At 42.0% G+C, this 23,253-nt stretch overlaps 1 protein-coding gene and 1 pseudogene across 1 annotated transcript in view; one reads left to right on the top strand and one right to left on the bottom strand.

Moving 5' to 3' along the window:
• The window catches only part of LOC138051474 (uncharacterized), a 64,189-nt gene that overhangs the window by 14,487 nt on the left and 26,449 nt on the right, over positions 1-23,253 (bottom strand). The gene's annotated exons all lie outside the window — the stretch shown is intronic.
• On the top strand, positions 1,071-23,230 carry LOC138051473 (uncharacterized; annotated as a pseudogene).

Below are 23,253 nucleotides of genomic sequence, written 5' to 3'. Positions count from 1 at the left end.
CTCTGTTACGAGTTCGAATGTTTTGAGGAAAGGTAGTTTACAAACTAAACTGAACGCAGGGTTGTCGGAACAACAACAAGAAGATTTATTCCAAAATGAACGTAGTTTCCACGAAGTAAAACTCTTAACACGTACTCAATAAACTTACACGGCCTCTGCCAACTTGAATAAACACAGCTTCTGTCACATTTGACTAAACACGGCTAACGCCAACTCTCTTCGCTTGTGAAAAACTAGTTAAAGAAAAAAACTTCGCATGGACTCGTCTACTTATATACTCTCACAATAAGCTTCTAGAACTTTCTAAAATAGTAATGACTCTAATCATAGAAAGGTTACAAAACACACCGATTTATAAACGCTTACGCACGAATCTAAAAAGAAACAAACTACGAACTCTCGCGAAGCTTCTGGAAGTAACGCTAGTCAGGCAATGCAATTTTTCGTAACATTCTCGCACAATGGCGTCACTGGAAAATATAGCTCAATTCTATTCTAATTTCACGATCATGTTTTACTCACTTTTGTGGCGAGTCGTAGCTTGGTACTGGTTAGCCTGAAACTGGTGAGCTTGATACTGGCGAGCTTATAGTACCGGTTAGCAAAACGTGACTACCTCTTTGAAATCCAACTAGAGACTGGAACCCGACCACGTGTAAAAACAACACACAATCTAGCGGCGGTATTAAAATGTCAATCAGTGTCCTTAATCTTTATCGAAATCAATGCTAATAATCACGAGGTTATTTTAATTTCATTACTGTCGTTTTTTTTTTTTTTTTTTCAAAGGAAACAATCATGGAAGAAATAATCCCATTCCTGAAGCGCGCCACGTTTTCTTTCCGCGGAAAACAATGGCCATCACGGTTCACTTGTTTGTTTAAATGCGAGCTTTAATATTAACGTGACACACGTGAAGTTAATAGGAATGAAATAATTCGACGTATAAATCAGGTCTTACTGTCTTCGGTTTCAAGGAAACATTGCGTAAGATTTCTGGAAAAACAGGTATGACTGCTTTACTTTGTACTTTAAAAATTATTGCAGGCAATTTTGTTAAGGGCTTCATGTTTTAATACAAAACACGGGCTTTTTCTCAGTTTATAGAACCTGGTGCGAAGGTCGGTCGTTACCCGATTCTTATTGATATTTGCTTTTTAAATATTTTGACTGCTTGTCGTTTAATGGAAGTCTGGTACCTAAGTTAATGCACCTTTTCCAAGAAAGATGATCAAAGATTCCAAGTAGACGAAAAGAATGAATTCGGCTTTTTCCGGGTTCCTAATTCATAAGCTCTGTTACGGCTGGTCGAAAAAAGTTTACTTGAAGAACATTCAAAAGCAGCGCAGGCGATTCAAACAGTAAGGTAAGACAAGCCATTTTCTGTCTAATATCTGACACAATTCAATGAGATGAAGCTGGCAAAAATCGACAAATAGAGAGATATTAATTATTCGTAAAATCACCAGTGTTGGGTCACAGTTCACTTTCCGCGAAATTCCCGCATTACATTTTTAAAATTTCAGGAAAATTATGATAAGCAAGCTTAGCCGGGAATCACGCCTGTGATTTGATCCAGACGCCGTACTTCGCATGAGCCGAATCGAATGTAGTAATTATTACAACTTTGCAATTTCCTTCAGTCATGGTATGCTTGTGTCGGAGCAATTAAGTTCGGCGTCTGAATCAATTCAGCCGGGATTAATCAATTTTCGTCGGTCCAAATTCGAAATCGATTCGGCTCATGTGAAGTACGGAGTCTGAATCGGGCCTTAGGGAGTTTGTAGCTGCCCTAAAAAATATTTAGCTGCTCGGATGTTCAAGGGACAACTTCAGGTCTGTAGAAATTTCTAGGTGGCTTTAGTTGCTGGCGTCCGGAAGTTCTAGCAATTTTGATGGGTCTGATCAAAAACGTTACTTTACACAGTCTTCCTTTTTTTCCGAAAATCTTTAGGGGACGTTTGTTTGAAGTACGATTCTCAAACAAACTCTGGCGAAAGTGATAGAAGTTACATAACATCTTCAAGTTTTGGGCTATTTCCAATGTCAGTGTTGATTCTAACTCGGCTCAGTAAATTCAAGCGATCTTCAATGTGGTTTCAAAATTTCCACGCACACTTCAGACTCTTCACTTCCATTTTGAGGGGAAAAGTTATCTTCTGTCCTCGATGTCCCTATTCTCGCTGGCTCTAAGTGATTTTTCCGCATTCATCTTTTGGCCTCTTGTCAAGCAACTTTTGTAGCTGACCATCCTTCCCACGGGCTCACAACACAGTATATTTGTTCCTTCGACCGTAGTTAATCGAGGGACTGGTTATGAAACCTTAAAACCTTCAAAAGCGTGAACAATGTTGTCGCAATCGATATTAAATTGACCATGACAGTGCACAATCTTTTGTCTTTGCTTTGCATGGGTTTGCAAATTAATTGCGCATAATATAATCGAAAGATTTGATTGGTTATCTTCTCGACGGAAAGTGTGTTTGTGCACTGTGAAGGCCAAAAATACAGACAAAAACATGAAACAAAAAGACTTTTCGAGTTTCATTACCGTCTCTATGCATTAACTATGCTTCGACTGTAACTCCTTTTTGCGTGTGTGTTGTGTAGGGGGGGCACACTTTTTCAGAAAAGGCAACCAAAGTAGGATTCTAACTCGGTGCTATCGATATCAGACGTCCGTAGACAAGGGATTTTTTTTCATCCCACTTCACGAACCGTTGATTTCAGTCTGCGGTTGAAAAATTCTGATCACGTGATAACATTTTTTTGTGGCCCTGCGGTTTCAAAAGTACTGATCTCGTGACGCTATTTTCTGTTGCTCTCTCCAAAGAGAAAAACGCGAAACGATGTTGAAAGCGAGTAAAACCGGCCGAAGCTATTACTGGTAACTCAAGAAAAGCCTTGTCCGAAGAAATAAGAAGCAGATGGAAACTTTTCTTCAGGTTTTTATCTTTTCTCAGCCGTGTGAAGAACCCGTGAAGAACGAAGGACAAGCGCCACGTGGTCGGTATTTTCAGAGCCACAAACATGTTATCACGTGATCAGAATTTTTCAACCGCATACTGAAATCAACAGTCCGTGAAGTGGGCTGAAAAAAAGCCCTGGTCCACGGATGTCTGAGATCGATATTATCTCTTCCTTGAAGGGCAATAGCGATGGGCACCACGGAAGACTACATGACAGGGGAAATATGTGTTGACGAATTGTGTGCGTGACCGGAAACGAGTTTTTGTGTTTTTCGTTGCTCGTAATATCCGATTATCGTATGACTCGGTAAAGCCTGGTTTCCATATGACCTTAAAGTTGTCGTAGTCGGAAGAGTTGTAACGGTCGGGAAGAACTAGTTTCAACTTTCCCCATCATCCAGACCGTGTGCCGCAGATCGCCGCAGACGCCTGGGACAAATGTTTCCTTCTGCGTCTGCGACGTTGAGCAGACCTATCGGCGATCGTGTCGCAGACCGTTGCAGATCATATGGCAATCAGGCTTTAACACATCTCACCGGGCCAATATTCCCCCGGTATTCTTATGAAAAAGTATGAAACATTTTTTAATACCATCATAGAAACTTGTAGAGCATCCGTTTATGGGTTTTGATTGGAATCAATGCCGTGAACATCAGTTTTAAATGTGATCAACTATAGGTGGAATAAATTGAACTCTTTCTCTATTTTATTCTACACTCAATGCATCGTACTACAGATTACATCGAGGAAGCATGCTCGCCCATATATGGTGTTTCACGCTAGACGTACCATGACATCCCCCTTTCTTTGTTGATAAAAAGAAGCTCTAATTACATGCAAATGAATCAACGTCAATCGAATCAGTCCTACATCTATCAAACTATAACATGAACTAAAAACAGTCTCATGGGTGTAACGGGGAACCCACTGTCAATACTAAAAATAGTTTTGCTCAGATGTCTTTGTTTGCCTCTATTCAATCTTTGAACTTGGTTGGGACCCGGGTGATGCGTCCTGCCCTTGTAACTTGGCTGTTTGGTTGGTGGCCAGTTCTTTCACTGGTTGCGACGGCACCGGCTGGCTCGAGATCGGCTGGCTGGCCGCTGCAAGGTGACTTGGGAGGAGGTAATGAATCTGGTGTTGGTGTACTGCCTTCAGAGCTAGCTTCTGCCAACTGAGGAGGCCTGGTTACTCTGGCGTTGCGCACGTGTACATCTTTAGAGCTGTGTACCGGAGTCACTGTAAGTGGAAGGTTACTGCCGGCTGAAGGGGCTACATATACTTCTCTCTGACTCCTTGGTCTCAGGTGCTCCCTAGTTCTCTGGTAGATTGTTCCTTGAATGTCCACTGCGTACGTTCGAGGGCGCTCCATTGGTTGTGGCCTATTTAGCACAGTTCCCGGCTGGCAGATATTCTTCAGGGTGTTCCAGACGAACACTGGTTCCTGGTTACTAAGAGGCCTCTTGTCGCTGCCAGCCTTTCTGTCGTAGAATACTGCCTGCCTTTCTTGACGCCTATGGTTAGCTTCGTGGTGAAGGTCATTATCTGGGTGTTTGGATTTCAATGTGCTTCTTCTGTCTGGGAGTGTCGTTTGTGGTTTACGTCCAAACAGCAACTCGTGGGGTGATGGCATTCGGTCATCGAGAGGGGTCGTGCGGTACGTCCATAGGGCTTTGTATGGACATTCTTTCTCCTCTAGTGCTTTCATCAACAGCGACTTGTAGGTTCCAATTGCTCTCTCTGCCAGGCTGTTGGCTTGATGGTGGTATGGGGAACTACAACATAGCGTGATGCCGCTTTCTTTGCATTTTGATTGGAACCTTTCACTGATGTATTGTGATCCGAAATCAGCAACGATAGTGGCTGGTAGGCCGTATTCTGCCAGGATGCTTGTGAAGTGGTTGCACACGGTGTGGCTGGTCATGCTGTTGAGGAGTCTTATCACAGGGAATCTTGAAAAGTAATCGACGACCATTAAGTACTTCTCCCCGCTAAATTCAAAAATGTCTGTTCCGAGCTTCTCCCATGGCCGGGTAGGAAGGTCTGGCTGCAAGATGGGTAGTTTGGGCTGAGCTGGCTGGTGTTTATTACATGGGTCGCAGGTCTTCACCATCTGCCTGATGTCAGTGGAGATGCCGGGCCAGAATACCGACTCTGCAGCTCGGAGGATACATTTGTTCTCTCCTTGGTGCCCTTGGTGGATTGCTTGAAGAACTTTGTTTCTCATGGCTGCTGGTATGACGATCCTATTGCCTTTGAGCACTAGGCCATCCTCTACTGTGAGGTCACATCGAAAGTTCCAAAACTCCAATAGTTCCTGCGGGCATTGCTTTCTGTAAGGAGGCCAGCCATTGAAGATGGTATTCTTCAGTAGGTTCAGGGTAGGATCTAGTGCCGCAGAGGACTTCACTGCTGTTAGGTCAATAGGGGTAGATATGAAGTGGATATTACGCTGTGGTACGGAGTCTTCTGTCATATTCTTAGCGGTGGGAGCTGGTTTCCTGTGGCAAACTCGCGACAGGGCATCGGCGACTGGAATGGATCTTCCTTGCTTGCACTGCACATTGACATCAAATCGTAGGCATCTAAGGAGTAGCCTCTGCAACCGGCTCGGAGCCTCATTGATGTTCTTCTTGAAAATTTGTTCCAGAGGGGAGTGATCAGTTTCAACTATTATTTTCCGACCAAGCAGGTAGTACTCAAACTTCTCTAGGTCATATGTGACTGCCAAGCACTCACGCTCAAGATTTGAATATCTTGACTCGGTGTCGGTGAGTGACCGGGACGCCATCGCAACCGGCAATGCGCTCATTTCCTTGAGGGTCCAACTGTCTCAGCCAGGCTCCAATGCCTGTTTTGCTTGCGTCACACTGAAGAATTGTGGGTGTATCAGGATCTGGGTCATAATAGGAAATAAGTTGGGATGTACAGAGTTCTTGCTTAATCCTATCGAGTGCCTGCTGGTGGTGAGGCTCCCAGCTAAAGTGCACGTGCTTCTTGGTTAGTTCTCTTAGTGGTGATGTTAGGTCAGCCAGCTTTGTCGAGAAACGGTTCAGGTAAGTGACCATGCCCAGGATGGTCTGAAGCTCCCCTATGTTTGATGGGCTCTTTATGTTGCGAACTGCCTCAAGTTTTTCTTTGGCTGGTTGGATCCCAATCTCCGTCAGAGTGTGTCCGTAGAAGTCGACTTGTGTTTGCTTGAACTGTAGCTTTTCAGAGTTCAGGCTGACGTTGTGTTTGCGAGTGGCCTTGAGCATTTCACAGAAGGCTTGATCGTGCTCTGCTACGGTTGAGCCACATACGACGATCTCGTCAGCAATTCCCATTACATTGGGGAGGCCCCTGTAGACTTCATCGAGTTTGCGTTGGAAGATGTCTTGGGAGAGTTTGACCCCGAAGGATAAACTCTTAAAACGGTACCGTCCGACAGGGGTGTTAAATGTGCACAACAGGCTTGACTCGTGGTCCAAGGCTACATGCCAATAACCTTTCTTCGTGTCGACGACGGAAAAGAATTTCTTGCCGTGCAGCTGCGGCAGGAGCTCATCGACGGTGCGGGTGTAATAGTATTCTCGGCGTATACTCTTATTGAGGTCCTTAGGGTCAAGGCAAAGTCTGATCTTGTTCTTGCCCTCGGGAGTTTCTTTGATGTTACACACAATTGAATTTACCCAGTCAGTTGGTTTGGTCACAGCTTTGATGACGTCATTGGCGATCATATTTTCAAGTTCCTCCTTGTAAAAGGGTAGTATGTGTACTGGAACGGTGCGTGGTGGGTGGATAACTAGAACAGGGTGGTCAATTAGCTGAATGTGATACTTTTCTCCTGGGAAACAGCCTAGCTTGTCAAGGCAATCTGGGTACTCTTCCATGACAGTGAGTTTGGATAGCTGACCACATTGCGCCTCAGTTTCGGTCTTGGTTGGGGGGATGTTGTTAACTTCATCTATATTTGTTGATATTATTCCCAGGTCTTGGCACTGTCGGCACCCCAGCATGGATGGGCTTCCTAGGGCTTCCACAATGTTAAATCTTATATCGGTTGACTTGTCCTTAAAAGAGACTTTTAATGTGGCGGCGCTAAGGTTTTCTATCTCCGAGCCTCCATATCCTGTAAGAACATTACTACATGGGAGGATAGTGATCGGGAATGGGAAGTGTTGGAGGTCTGTGGTGGTGATTACGCAGGCGTCCGCTCCTGTATCTACTTTCAGGCTCATGCTGTGGCGTTCGTTAATCTTGACCTTAGCGTAGATCTTGTCTGGGTGGCTGTCAAGAGCGTTAAGTAAAATTTCTTGGGTTTGCTGGTCCTTTGTTAAAGTGAGAGTTCAAGGAATACAGTAATGGGTTCTGTGTCGCTATTTTCTTCTTCTGAGCTTTCTTCATAAGCGTACGTATAACCATTATGAAAGGGGTATTCATCCTCTAGGTGTATGTCTTGGCCCTGATACTCTGGGCTACTCACGATCTGATGAACCGTTTGGAGGCGTTGTTGCATGCATACTCTTGCGTAATGGCCGGTCTTGCCGCAGTGCTTGCATTTTGAATTTTTTGCCGGGCAACTTGCTGATTTGTCATGGGCGTTTCTGCATCTGAAGCACCCTTTTGATCTGAACTGGAATCGGCGAGGTTTTCTGCCAGTAGGATCTCTTTGGTTTTGGTCGCGGTAGGGAGTTTGGTGTGTGAAGGTGTTTTTAATCGAACGTGCGGATTCTTTTTCAACCGCGTGAAGATCTGATTTCTCTTCGCCTTTGCAAATTATTTTCATATGTGCTTTAGTACTTTCCTCGACTTTCGCCAGGTCATAGACTTGTTTGAAGATTAGCTTGTTGCCAAGTGCTATCGTGTCTTTGCGTACTTTATCGGACGCCACGCCAAATACCAGTGTATCCTGGAGGGTATTTTCTTTAGTGGTGGGGTCGTATCCGCCCCTTCCACTACAACCCTCGCTTTGGTGACGAATTCCTCACGAGGTCTATCTCCCTGCTTTAGGCATCGAAGCTGGTATCTGGCGAGGATTTGATTACTCTGGAGCTTTGAATAAGCTTCTAGCTCGGCCATAACTGGGGCGATCTTGAGGTTGTCGCCATCGCTGGTTCACGTGGTCGTGTTATATATTTCGAGGCCTTTATCGCCATTCCATAGCAGCAGCAATCTCACTTTTTTCGCCTCTTCAACTTTGTCGAGTGGGCCTTTGAAAATGAGCTTGCATTTCTGTTGGAAGAGTTTGAAACGCTTGTGAATGTCCCCTGGAGTGGTCCAATCCATAGACGGTGGTTTGAATCGATCCGCCATGTTGCTTGTGAATCTTCGAAGTAATTGAATTTTATGAGCTCCCTTACTTTTTCTGGTAGGAACGTATGTTCTAATGTGTTAAATGCTTCGCCTGGAGGATCCAGTATCTTCGCAGGTTCTCACTTCTGACACCATGGAATAAATTGAACTCTTTCTCTATTTTATTCTACACTCAATGCATCGTACTACCGATTACATCGAGGAAGCATGCTCGCCCATATATGGTGTGTCACGCTAGACGTACCATAACAATAGGAAAGATATCATTGACGTCAACCATTGTCATTATTGTGCCAACCAGAGCCTCACTGGCTGTCGAGACAAAGGGTTATGTTTCTGTGGTTGGCACAAGAAAGTTTGTAAACAGATATCTTCCCTATTCTATGGCTGATTAACGGAATGTGGACCATGAACTTCGAACCACGGAATTAAACTGAGATCTTGAGCAAGATATTGTAACCTACAAAAACACTGAAAGATTGTGACAGTTTCTGCCGAATTAACAATCTAGTTCATATTATTCGAATGAAGTGGCATCAAGTAAACATGTTATTTACCGAACAGATCCTTATTGAATATGTGTCATTGAAATTGCATCTATTGGAAACTCGGAAAAATCCGAGTTCCATACGTATGGGATTTGAACCCACGACCCTCCGTGATCTAGTGGAATGCTCTAACCACTGAGCTACTGGAGACTCTATGGTGAGCAAGGGTGAAATGTGGGTCTTTGACTCAGAACTGCATCGCGTAGTTACAAAGCCAAGTAACGACTGCCAACATAGCTCACAACTCCGTATTGTTCGTTAAATTCAATTCAAATCTAGTCAATGGTCGCTTGCCTCCGTTTCAAAACGAGTCGTCGTGGGAAACCATTCAAATGGAAATGAGTTTAACTTGCACAAAAATAAGTAACTCATTTTGGTTTGAATGATTTCCCAAGAACACTCGTTTTGAGACAGAGGCTGAACAGCGACTCAGAAATGTACTATTCCTAATTTGTACCTTTGGAATACTTATTTACAATAATCCATATTGGTGCATTGCATTATGTTCCAGTTACACAGGATCCCTAGTCCAAGATGGCAGGCCAAATTGAATCACCTGTTTCCAAATATGGCCGTAGTAGCGAGTTTGGCGCTGTGTTGGACTTCATTCAAACCATGATAAGCAACGAGGCTCTGCGCCAAGCCTTCAACATCCCGCATCTAGTCATGGTAGGGCGGCAAAATATGGCAAAAACAACGCTTATTAACCGGCTGATCGGTCGTTATCTTCTCCCCATGCGACGCAATGAAACAGCCAATACACTTCAGGCGCGCACCACGTATCCCATAATACTCAACCTTCGTAATGGCGCAAACACGCTGGTGGAAGTGAGGTGTGAAACGATCCCGGATATTGGTGGGGTAGTGGAAAACCCAATGACGAAACAGTAGAGGATTTTCTAAACCAAGTTGCACAACGTCTTCCTAAGGAGCAGGGAACACCGATATCTAAGACACCAGTCAATGTTACTTTGCAAGGTAAGAATGATATAAAATAAATTAAACACGATATACGGGAGCCGAGTGCTCTCACCACTGATAAGCAATAGATGTCTTTTATCAATTGTTTCGAAGTTCGAACGTAACTCTCGCAGCTGAATTTGTTCGTCTGACAATGCGAACTGAAATATGTTCCTTCAGCACTTGCGCATGTTTAGTTTTTCGAATTTCAAAAGGATTCGAAAGCTCCACCTAAAATCTCCTTCGAAAATGTCTTCGAAACTTTTAAGCTAGCTATGCTTTTCCGAAGAAATTTTATCCTTAACTGGACGCGCTGGACTCTGGGTTTAATGACTCTGGTTCCGTTAGCAAGGCACTCTAAGAGTGCGTGCGATTGACCGTATTCCGGAATGGGAATACGTGGAATAAAAGATAGAAATCCATCGTTTTTATGGAGATTCCCATTAAAATTGTCAAACACCTGCTAAAATGCTATTTTAAACATATCTTTATTATCCTTGTTGCTTCAAAACGCTATACATACCGTTTTAAATCATCACTTCATGTATTCTTATTCCGGAACGCACCCTAGCATTCCCTCTCTCCACCCGCCTCAGGGATTTAAATGGTTACCGCCAATGGGCCATTTCCGAGTTGCTGTTTGTCTCGGTTTCGAAGTGAGTCTTGTTGCTCAACTATTGTAAGGGAAATAAGTTTGATTTGCATAACAATTCGCAACTCATTTTCATTTGAATGGTTGTGCACCAGGACTCGCTTTGGAACCGAGGCAATCACTAACTCGGAAATGGGTTATTCGTTACTCGGTGTATAACCTTGCCATGAAGACGAACCTCACCCAGGGGAGGTGGAAATACTCCTAGTCGCTTGGCTCCGAAATGTGTAATGAGCTCCGGCTGAATGCCTCACTTCACCTAAGGAACGTGTTATTCACGAAACGACTGGCGAATAAATGATCGCCATGGATACCGAGAGCTCAGCATGGGCATGTACGCGTTAAACAATGTTGAATACCGTGGCTAAATGCATTCAACATTGTTGTTCACACCAAAGAAAGAAAGATGTTGGATGATGTTGAAGAAGATCTTTGATGGAAATCAAATAAATAAACTTTGTTCAACATCGTCCAACATGGTGGTCAAACGAGTTCAACATGTTGGATTCAACATCGTTGGGCGATGTTGTACCAACATGTTGGGTCCAACATTGTTGGATGATGTTGAAGAAGATCTTTGATGGAAATCAAACTTCGGTCAACATCATTCGACATCCTCCAACATGGTGGTCAAACGAATGCGACATGGGGGATCCAGCATTGTTGGGCGATATTGAGCCAACGAGTTGGATTGGATCCAACATTGTTGGATGATGTTGAAACAACATGTTGGATCCAACCTTTTCTTATTGGTCGTATGTAAAGGCCATTTAAGGAAGACCATTTCTCGTTGATTTACACAAATCTATCAACATTTCATGAGTCTTTGTATCTGTCACCCCCAGGCCCCAAACTCACGACCCTAACTTTGGTAGACCTACCCGGCGCACACTTCGCCAATGATGACCAACGAATGAATCGCGTGACACAAGAACTTGTGCTGGAATATATTAAAAAGAACACAAAGAGCATTATAGTGATAGTGTCCGAAGTAGGGGACCCCACTGGGGACAGTGCGATTAATCTTGTGATGCAGCAGGCCAAGGATTACAGAGCACGAACCATCTGTGTTTTGACCAAGCCGGACAAGCTGCGAAAGGAGGACGACATGGGAAAGAAAGTAGCTACAAATCAATCAAGTTTTACCCTGGAAGAAGGTCGTTTTATTTTGCTAAGAGGTAGGATTTGAGCGCTTTATCATCATCATCATTATCATTATTCTGGTAAATCACGCCATCAAAGTAGTTTACCGGTCTTTTCATAATGGTGCATGTCAATCAAGCTCCCGTGACCTCACGTCAGATTGACAGCACCTTTCGCAAGATAAACATACTTCCAAGCCATGCTGATTTCTTTAAGTTTCACAGCGGATTGCAGTTTACATAAATAAATCAGTCTTCCCCCGAGAATCGATCGACAAAATGTTCGTTGAGCTTATTAGAACCATGAATCTCACGATTTTTTCGGACACTTCGGAAATAATAGGTTCTCCCGATGCTTGGAAAGTTCACCCGTGATCGTGCGATTTCCTATACTAACACTTTATTGGCCGGGGTACAACTAGAATTAACAGATGTAATAATAATAATAATAATAATAATAATAATAATAATAATATACATGAAAAAATTACGCAGTTATGATTGACTAAAAAAAAAGTGCATTTTTCATGTAATACGGGTGCCTCGATGAAAGTTACATGTGTAATTCTAGTTACCCTATTATTATTATTATTATTATTGTTATTATTATTATTATTATTATTATTATTATTAAATTACAAATGAATCCTTCGTACGTTTCCAAGGTAGTCTTGTAAAAGGTTTAATTTGGCAGACATTCTAATCTGTTTCAACCAATCAGTTGAATAAAACTTCAGAGAAAACAATGAAGAGGTCATCAAGGAAACCCTCAATCTTCACTAATTCCTTGAGTCAACCCTTTCCTAGTTTATTTTTAGGAACAGGTTTTTCTAGCGAAAAGTATCATATTTCCCTCGACGCTCAGATAGCTCTGTTTTGATTGGTTTTCACAACAATGGACGTGCTGAATCTCCCAAGTGAGGCGTTCTATAAATTAATGTACATGTACTCGGCAAAGGACTGACTCCAAGTCAAAAGGGTTGGCTCTAAGTATGGACCTCTTGATGAGCCCCTGGAGAGTAATCCCATGATTTCTCGTGTAATTTCGCGTAAGTAAGTTTTTCAGACTACAAATTGCACTTGTCCTACGAGCTCATGCAATTTCGTTAGTCTGAAAACTTAACTCGCGCTTATTTATACCAAGATGCACTCGAAATCATGTCATTACCTATACTAATTTTTCATCTGTGCTCAAAATGTGTCGGTACCGTTGGTTTTGTAAATTTCTGTTGAAGCTTTTCATCGTCCATCCTAAAACAGGCAAGGATGGTACAGACCCAACCGAGAAGGACTGCGACGCGCCGATGACCCAAAGCAAGGAAAAAGCATGGTGCGCGGCCCATCCTCACTACAAGAGCATTCAACGTTTGTGTGGCATTGAACGGCTCATGGAATGTATGATCTCTTTACTGGCAAACAAAATGATAGCTGAAATTCCCGGATTAGTAAGAGAGATGAGGGAAAGAAAGACAGTGGTAAGAAAAGAGAGAACACAATGCTTTAACAAGCTCCGATCTAATTAAATTTCGCGTTTTCGCGCCGTTAAGGGCTAAATATTCCCTTTTAATTCTCGTGCCCTGTGCCGCGGTTCTTTCTGTTAGCGGAAAGAATGGTACCCTGTGGCTGGTTCGGATATGAGATGAGGATCCTGGACTTCCGTTTCTTCTACGCAATGGCAGAAATTTGAGACGATATTGGTTCCCAAGGTTCATCTTCTCATTACTCTCCCCCAAACCCGCTTTTCTTTTGGTCACCACAGCCAAAGCAGGAAGTCCGCGAACCACGAACATCCGGCTCTTCCGCGAGTTCTCAGAAATTTGAAACGATAGGCCATTTCGGAAAATACCATAGTACTCTTTGTTTGTCCCCTCCAAATTTGCATTTTTTGTTTTTTTTCGGGGGGGGGGGGGGGGTGGGGGTGGGGGAACAAACAAAGAGTAGTATGGTATTTTCCGAAGTGGCCTATAACGGTCGTCAACGGTTACAACAACATTATACCATTACCGCGACTGCGCGTATTTTTGGCTGTAGCATGACTTTGTGTTATAAGAGCTGACCAAAAGAAAAGCGGAAAGAATGGGGAAAGAATGTTTTGGCGCTAATCAAGAGAATCGCAGCTTCTGGGACGAGAATGTTTGCACTCCCACGCAAAAGTACATTTGCATGATGACGACATTTGACAGCAAGTACCAGAATCCTTTAGGTTTTGCTTGTCGCGTGCTAATTAGAGCTATTCTTACTTTTACCCCGCTAGGAATACATAGTTTAAATACGAAAAGAAAACAAACTGAATTCTGGTACTTGTAGTCAAGTGACGCTATAGCGAAAGTTGGCTTTTATTTCCTTAACCTAATCCCACGATTGTTTCTCTCTCAAGAAGGAAAACTAGTCACCTGAATCTTAAAATCTCGGAGGTTTTCCATTTTAACATTACGGGAGGGATAGTAGCGGAAGAACTTATAATTAGCTATCGGGGCTCTCTTCCTTCACTTGATCACTTCACGTGATCATTCACGTGTTTTTTTCAGAACAGAATAACAAAGAAATGTACCAAACTTTAAAACGCATTCCTTTTACGCATTGTCGTCGATGTCCTCGTTGTATGAACCTTTTCCCGATTATTTGTGTTTCTGCAGGCGGGCGTTCACGGAAGGTATTTCTTTTCGCGTTGATCAATTCAGTCATCTTCAACAACAAACTAGACTGGAAGAACATGGACAAATATTCTCATTGCACGTGTTTACTTCATCTGGAATAAAGACGGACACAAGACGTATTATTAACACTAAATAAGATAGTTCATCTAGACGTATATTTCGTCTTGTGCCCGTCTTCATAAGAAACAAACTTAGCAGAGGAATAACAAAAGTCTTTGTTTACGATCTCTGCGTCCCTTGTTTGACAACGTCCCTCGGCCGTTCTGATAAGAATACCGGATACAACAGAGAGAATTGAAGCACATATTTCTTTTCCTGGGCTTTCTAGTTAATGTATTTCCGACGTTTAGTCGACGTTTAGGGTTAGGGTTAGGGTTATAGTTTGTATTGTATTGTAACGCATAATCCGCCTGAACGAACTGCTTCTCTAGTATATAAAACGGCTAAGGTGGCACCATCCTCTTTCATTTTGTTATCTTTTGTTTATGAAAGGCAAGTTTGATTTTGATAAAGAGACGATCTTGAAATCTTTGGTTAGAAATTCTGCTCTCTCATTTGCATTATCTCTAATCAATCATTAAGTCTTGGAATATTTCCTGACGACTGGAAAAGTACCCTAGTTACCCCACTTTTCAAACAAGGGGAACAGAATGGCTTGAACAATTACCGCCCCATTTCCGTTATCTCGGTAGTAGACAAAGTATTTGACAGAATAGTTTACGACCGATCATATACATATTTGGAAAACAACGATTTTATATATAAAAATACTAATCGGGTTTTCGCACAATTCACTCCACTGTCATTGCTCTACTTGAGCCAACAGACTCTTGAGCGTATAACCTTGACTGAGGAAAAGTCAATGCAGTCGTCTTTCTGGACTTTAAGAAGGCCTTTGATATGGTCAATCACGAAATCCTTTTATCTAAATTAAGCAATTATGGCATATATGATAATGCGCACTCTTGGTTTGAGTCATACTTGGGGATGGACAACCGCATGCAGAGATGCTCAGTTAATGGGTCGCTCTCTTGGAGCTGCTCATTAAGATGTGGTGTTCCTCAAGGCACTAACTTAGGACCGCTGTTATTTTTGCTGAATATTAATGATTTGTCAAATTGCCTTTCAAATTGTCAATCAAGGATTATGCCGATGATACTCACCTAACCTACGCCGGTTTCAGCGCTGACAATATCCAATCTTGTCTAAACGACGATTTAGTAAATGTTAACATTTGGCTAATAGCTAATAAACTCACTCTTAATATTGGATCAAGACAGAAACTGTGCAGTTTAACAGTTCCTCCTAGACCTTCAGTCAATGGCGCTCTTATTGAGGAAGTTACTACTGCTAAATCACTAGGAGTACTTATCGATGATAATAAACTTACTTGGAGAAGCCATGTTGATACGTTAACCAAGAAAATTGCTTCCGGTATTAAGGCCATAAAACGAATCAGGTATCTTGTCCCCTATGGGACTTTATATTCTGTTTATCGAGGCCCTCGTACAACCACATTTCAAGAACTGCAATATTGTTTGGGGAAACTGTGGGGTAACTTTGCAGGACAGATTGCAAAAACTACAAAACAGAGCAGCCCGTCTTTTGACCTACTCTAACTATGACGCTGATGTCAATAATTTACTTGAACTCCTAGGTTGGAAAATCCTAGTTTCTCAAGAGCAAATTGAAAGAGCAACAATGGTCTTTAGGTTCCTCCTGGGACTATTGCCTGAGTATCTCTGCTCTAAATTCGTCCATGGCGATTCTGGTAATTGTTTGAGAGACTCTGCGAATAAGGTAAACTGTTCCGCAGCCGCGCACAAACTACTACAAAAACAGCTTTAGCTATAATGGCGCAGTTTTGTGGAACATTTTGCCTTTGGAACTAAGGAAAGCAGAGTCTCTCAATCAATTCAAAGGACTGATTAAAAAGGCTATCTAAGCTATTCCTTTAAATACGGCATTCATGCAAAGCAGCTTTTGTTTTATGATATTGCGTAGGATAGTTAAAGTAGTTAACGTAGTTTTATCTATACCTGGTTTATAATTTTTAATTGTATATATGGTTTTTATTTTACTGATGAATTGTACCGTGGTTAAATGAAGATTTTTTTTTTGATACGACCTTTAAACGACCACAACAATAAATGGCCATTAGTTCTTGCAAAATGATTGGTTTTAGGTGGAAAAGGACCTCAAGAGTTTGGCTAAGAGCGAAGTGCCAGAGTCCAATGAGAAAAAGGGAGCACTGGTGATGAAAGTCAAACATGATCTGATTGACAAGCTGAGAAATCTGCTGTTCAACAACACATCTGACATTTCGGGAGGCGAAGAAGTTAGAGATTTGTTTAAACGATTCCATGATGCTGTTCTTAAGGTCGGTTAGCAACTGAGATCAAATTCAGTCTTTACTAAACTAACTTGTTTTGCAGGGAATTTGGGTGACAACTAACAACTTTGACTTCTCGCCGAGGGGCGTTTGCTGGCTGGCCACGAGCTACAGAAACTTAGCATGTTGTTAAGGGTGCAGGGATGGGGCAGTGGTGAGAACACTCGCCTCCCACCAATTCGATTGGCCGATTCGATTCCCAGACTCGGCGTCATATGTGGTTTGAGTTTGTTGGTTCTGTACTCTGCACCGAGAAGTTTTCTCAGGGTAATTCCGTTTTCCCCTCTCCCCAAAAACCAACATTTGATTTGCTTTGATTTGTTAATTCCAATTTACAGTGTCCCCAATTAGTGCTCCAGCGCGCGCTAGAAGATTAGACAGTTAAATAAAGTTCCTTTGAAATGATGAAGTTATTCCTATTATGACAAGGGCTTTCTCTGCTGGCTTTAGCGGAAATGATATTAGCTTTTACAAGGTGGAGAAGCAAAAATAGTGTTACAGGGCATTCTTCAGTGTTACACGCCAAAAAGGCGGGAAATTTTATTGTTTGATGGCATGGAAGCAAAAAGATAGGTGCTTAATGTTCTTGAGGGGCCTCAATGCAGACGAATAGCGTGCTTAAAAACAAGCCCGAAACGACTGAATTTAGACAAGTTTCAAGTTCTCTGTCAGCAAATACAATAGATACTCTGGAAGCTTAATGTACTTATCTTCTTCTTCAGCTATTGTTAATGCAATGTTTTGTTATTGACCCGATGGTCAGAGCATAAAATTAATGAACGTGGTGGCCCTTCATCCCGTAAATAAAAATTTCTTCACATTTTGAAGGGAACCTCCAATAAAACAACAAAATAGCTTTAAACCACGGAACATAATGTTAAAAATTAAAATTGTTCAAACTTTTTCCATAAAGCGTTCGTATCCGAAAAAGATGAATCTAAAAAAAGCACTTGTTTTGGTTTTCAAATTTCTCGGGCGCCGCCATCTTAAATAATTGTGACGTGCCCTGACACAAAGAGCGTTTGTTCTGGAACAGTAGGGCAACGTTCCACGACACGTCCAAGTATTCAAGATGGCCGCGCCCGGGAAATTTGAAAGCCAAAAGAGGCGTTTTTTTTTTAATATGAACGCTTTCATCGAAAAACGTTTGAACAATTTTAATTGTAAACGTTACGTTTTGTGGTTTAAAGTTATTTCGTTTTTTTAGTGGAATTTCCCTTTAAATAAGTTACGTAGATTGTCGGAATGAAGTAAGTGTATACAATTAAAGTGCGAGTTATAATGAGCACTTAATGACTGGTCCCAAGGGGGACAGTGACTTTTGTTTCCCCGTGACCCTCAGCCGAGGTGAACATTGAGGGTCGAGGGGAAACAAAATTCCGTGTTTCCCGTGGTACCAGTTATTAAGTGTTTTGGTATACCCCACGACTGAAAATGAACCAAACTAAATACGAGTATATTCCTTATTACTGTAAGTCAAATATCTCAAATACAAATAAGTAACAACTACCTTGGTGGATATAGAACTTTTGTCTCGTATCAGTTGCTCTATTTCTTCCTCACTTCGTACTTGAAAGCGTTTTGTTGCGGCCATGAATTGAAAAAACTTGAAAATTACTCAATTTCCGAATTTCGTTGAAAATTGCGGTGGATGCGCTCACAAATTTGCCGCGCTTTCAAGACGCATGTCCTGATCACGTGCAAGTCCAAGGTTCAAGCTGTTACTTGCCTAGGGAGTTATACAGTTTTGAGGCGCGTCACGTGAGACGTTCTCGTCCAATAGAAAACTGCATTTCAGTTGTGAGGTACAACAATGTACACTTAATGTATGGTCCCAAGGGAAACAGTTTGTTTTGTTTTCCCGAGAGTCCTGATATTTCCCGGGTCGAAGTCGAGGGAAACATCAGGACTCAAGGGAAAACAAAACTAACCAGTTTCCCGAGGGACCAGGCAATAAGTGTTTTGTTGTATATTTAGCCTTTTCCTTCAACAATGGCAGCAAAACACCCGGAGCGGACAACAACTGGTGAATTGTATCCCGGTCGGGATACATTGGAATTTGATCAGGGGCACTTGACCAAGAATCATCCGATCACAGTGCTCGTTTTGTTGAGTGAAAGTCTAGGTATATAACAAATGCAATTGTTTCATTCATTGAGTCCTTTCACGGGAACCCATGAACCCAACAAATTGACCCGGAGGGTGTCATGTGCAGGTTGCAGGTCATTGTTTTACCATGTTAACTGAAACAACCCAAACCTATACAAAAATGCTAACCTTGGGCTTAAACATTATCTAAGCATAAAGTTCAGGCCTAATGTTAGCTTGAGTAAAGGTTTGGGTTGTTTCAGCTATAGGGAAACAATGACCTGCCTCCCTAACCTGCAACATGCAGTTTACACCCTACACACAACGTAGTGGTTTAATTAATCTCAGTTGGCAGAGCATTGCACCGGAATCGCAAAGGTCATGGGTCAAAGGTCATCAATCCCGTTGGGAGCCACCTGGATTTTTCGGGGGTCAAAAAGAGACAGTTTCTTAAATTGTCCAGTTAAGTGCGAAGATCACTTCTCTCATTCGTCTATAACTCGCACTTCAAATATACGTTCCTTTCATTCATCAGGCGTTTCACGCGAACACATGAGGCCAACAAATTAACCTGCTCCTAACTGAGTGACTAAATAGCTCAGTCGGTAGAGCATTGCACCAGCATTGCACCAGCATTGCACCAGCATTGCACCAGCATTGCTCCAGCATTGCACCAGCATTGAACCAGCATTGCACCAGCATTGCACCAGCATCTCAGAGGTCATGGGTTCAGATAGGTGCGAGGTAGATCACTTCTCTATTTCATCGTATATTTGTTTTTAACATTGATCCAGGTAAACCCACTGTATCTACGAAGTGATGACGATATCAGAAACAAGCAAAAGAAAATCGAAGGAGTCGCTGCTCCGCTAGGAGACAGCAGTGAAAATAGCCAACTGCTTGAGAGACTCCTGTATGAGAAATACCAAGGAATTAAAAAAACTCACCAAGGTTAGATATTTAGTGAAGGGAAAGTACCTTTAACGGAAAGAATAGGTAAAACTAATAAGTCATGATACGCCATTTTTCCAGAGTAGATTCCTGGGAACTAGGTTCGGGTGCCATTTTCCCGCTATACTTATAGGACTGAAATTGTCAAAATGGTGCGTTTGTCGCTGAAATTAATGTCTGAGATGGATCACTCGGATTTTTTCCGAGTGTCCCCGAATCACTATTGAAAAAATATCATATATTCATTTCTTTCTAGTTTTCTGCAAATCTGCATCGCTAAATAACCAAATCTCAAGCTTCAGTAAAAACGTGAAAGCTCAGTATCCCAATGCTTGTCCGCCATCTTGAAATGTTGACGCAACGGAAGGTTGGGGAGAAAAAATTATTGCAACCAAAAGAAAAAAAAATGGTCAATGATTGTTTCTCTCTTACTCGAACACTGTTCCGCTGTTCCGCTCCTCCAATCACTCAGTGGGTAGTTTTGCTGCTTTTTATAAGTTAAATAAAGTCGATCGATCTCTACGAAGTTCGAAAAGCGTGAAGCTGCATTTTTCATGATGTTTTCGTTCAAGTTCGTCGTTTTGTATATTAAGGTTCTTAACAGGCCATTTCGGAGTTGCTGTTTGTCTCGGTTTTGAAGTGAGTCTTGGTGCTCAACTATTGAAAGGGAAATAGTTTTGATTTGCATAAGAATACGCAACTCATGTCCATTTGAATGATTGTGCATCAGTACTCGCTTTGAAACTGAGGCATGCAGCGACTCGGAAATGGGATATTTCTTCTTCTGTTTGTCTATCAGCAATAGTGGGTTCACATGACGTCATGGCAGACATGTTGGAGGAGTGAAACAAAGAAACAGCTGCCATGTTGGAACAGTGAAATATTCTCTTGTGAATTAATTCCATTTTTATGAAAAAAAATCCTTTTGTTTTAGTATGCAAATATGGCTGCTGGTCACAGGAGAGAAAACACTCTATCGTATATTTCACCAGTGATATCTGTGCCTCTAGAAATTGGTTGCAAAACCCTTACATTTAAGTATACAAATTCCTATGAACGCGGGTGTATTTCTTGATTTATAAGCACGAGTGACGCTTTGAAAGTTCTCAATACGGCTCGTACAATTTTAAAATCTTTCAAACACCACGAGTGACTATAAATCACGAAATGTATGAGCAAGTTCAAACGATTTTTTATTTTTTATCTACTCAACAAAATTACCCCATCGCTGTCTCCATAGCAACTTCAGTATTGCACTATATAACCTATTTACGCATTTGTCATTGCGCAATAAGAAACGTGATATTCTTTAGAACTGTTGCACTGTTTCTCTTTTCACCTGAAGGACACATAACTACTGAGCCCGTGGAAGCTCCTGTTGATCAACTGTTCCCTATATCTGAAAGACTCGTGAACGACGTGGAGAGAACTCTTGGTAGGATAGTACAGGATGCAATCAATGAGACCCTCTCCAAGTTCCCTTCGCTCAAACAAGCAGTGGAGGTGAAAGTAGTTAACAAAATTTTCGAAAAAAAACGCGAGCAGACAATTGGATTCATCCGGCAGTTTCTTGAGATGCAGAAGATGAGCAATGATGTCGTGTTTGCCCCGGTTCCCCTTCCAAGTGAGATAAACACATGGGAAGTCGTAACGGTGACCAATACGGGCAGAGACAGGACATACCACCCATGCATGGTGTCCCCCACAATGAAACAAATGAAGCACCTTGCTAAGAAGCTGTACCCAGACAATATAATTCAAGAAATCGAGGACGGATCAGTGGCACTTAATCACTACAAGGTTAGCTTGTTTAAGTCATGTGGTACTCTATGGTGAGCGCAATCGTGGGCAGGAGAATCCCCCCTTTCTTTCCTGTTGCCGCTTGTCATCTTTTCAAAATATGCACCGACCAACACTTAAAGCTACCTTTCTCCGAAATTAAAGGCCTATAACCCGTGACGTGGGAGAGGGTGTTGTTTCATTGCCGGGTTTATACCTTATGAAGGCGACTTCTTCTAAGAAATAGCTATAGTCATCTATCCTACAATGATAAGTTACTTACAGCAAGGTCTGAATTGGAGCTGACTAACGTATAACCTGCTTTAATATAGTTTGAGCTGGACGTCTTTTTCTCCTTTTTTAGGAAGTCCAGGATATGAGGAATATAAAAAAGAATGTTGTTCGCTGCTTCAATGTGCTAAAGATGAACGTGTGCGACACAGTTCCGCGCTGCGTTCTTCATTTCTTCATCACCCAGCTCGTTGATGATCTCGGCCGTGCTTTAGAAGACGAAGAACTGATCGAGTTCTTACAAGAGAAACAGGAAATCCGCGAGAAGCGGAACTTGTATCGGGCCCAGTTGAGCGCTCTGGAAAACGCTCTTCCCCAGACTGATGACGTCTTGCAGAAACTCTTGCGAATGGGCCAGGGACCAGCCAAGGGCAAGAAGCTGCAGTTTTAATGTTTGGTTGTTGCAACTATGGCACCAAAGGCAATCAGTCGACAGGCAGTTGCCATGACAGGATTTTAAAAAAAAAATTTTTCTAGTCCTATAGACACTTAAGGTGCCTCAAACCAGTTTCAACAATTTTCAACTGACTGTACAATACGGCAATGTTACGGTACCACATGAAACATGTCACAGAAACAAACTCGGTGAACCCCTTTTTTGCATTAGCGGAACTGAAGTGGTTAGCAAGCTAAGGCAAGACTTTCAGCTAAGAAACATTACCTGGAATGAATACAGAGCCACCTTAAATTTTCCAATGGTGAAGGTGGCTCTGAATCTGTCTCAGATATTCTATTTCTTTTTAAATTTTTGCAAAGAGTTTCATCTTACCCGACTATCACTTTGCATCAATACAAAATGGAGGTTAGCGAGTTCGTTCTGAGATGCAGGAGTTAAAGACAAAATATAGGGTGTTTCAAGATGGCTCTACAGCTTCTATGGTAGCATATTACGACACAATATTGAGAGCAATTTGTTGAGCAATAAATGTTCTTTCACGTGGTACCATGAGTTAACATAACATAGTGTTGTAGAGCAGGAGTCCATGACTACGAGCGTACAACTTCATTGAATTTGAGGGACTGCGTTTTTACAGACCGAGTTATTTTTACATTGACTTTTCAGCTAATCACTAGTCTTGCATGAGAAATTATTACCCATAATTGCCACTAGTGACAGCCAAATCATATTTGAAGGCCAACCAAGTTCACCCTACAACCATTGCGTGCCGTGGAACAATTTTCGGTATACATGAAAACCCCGCCAAAGCTTATTTCCATAACAAAAACACACGGTCAAAAACCCAATCGGTTGGAGGTGGGCCTTTAAGAACTCCTCTAAAAATGGCTTTACATACTAAACCAACTATTGGAGTTGTAGGTTCCTAAATAGTGCAGTTTCGGGAAAGCGTTGGAAATGGTTTGAGCCACCTTAAAGAAATCCAACACAACATACAGTAGACAAAGAAATAAAAGTCCGTGACCGATGATGATAAATGTGAATTTCGCGTCGACAAGGGTATAAAGTAGAAAAATGAAGAGATAATAATAAAGTCGACGACGAAGCAGTGTAGAGTTTAAAATTTGAATTA

Source organism: Montipora capricornis, chromosome 6 (assembly GCF_036669925.1).
Source record: "Montipora capricornis isolate CH-2021 chromosome 6, ASM3666992v2, whole genome shotgun sequence".
Lineage (NCBI taxonomy): Eukaryota > Metazoa > Cnidaria > Anthozoa > Scleractinia > Acroporidae > Montipora > Montipora capricornis.
Note: the sequence above shows the minus strand (reverse complement) of the source record. Positions and strands in the feature narration are given on the sequence as shown.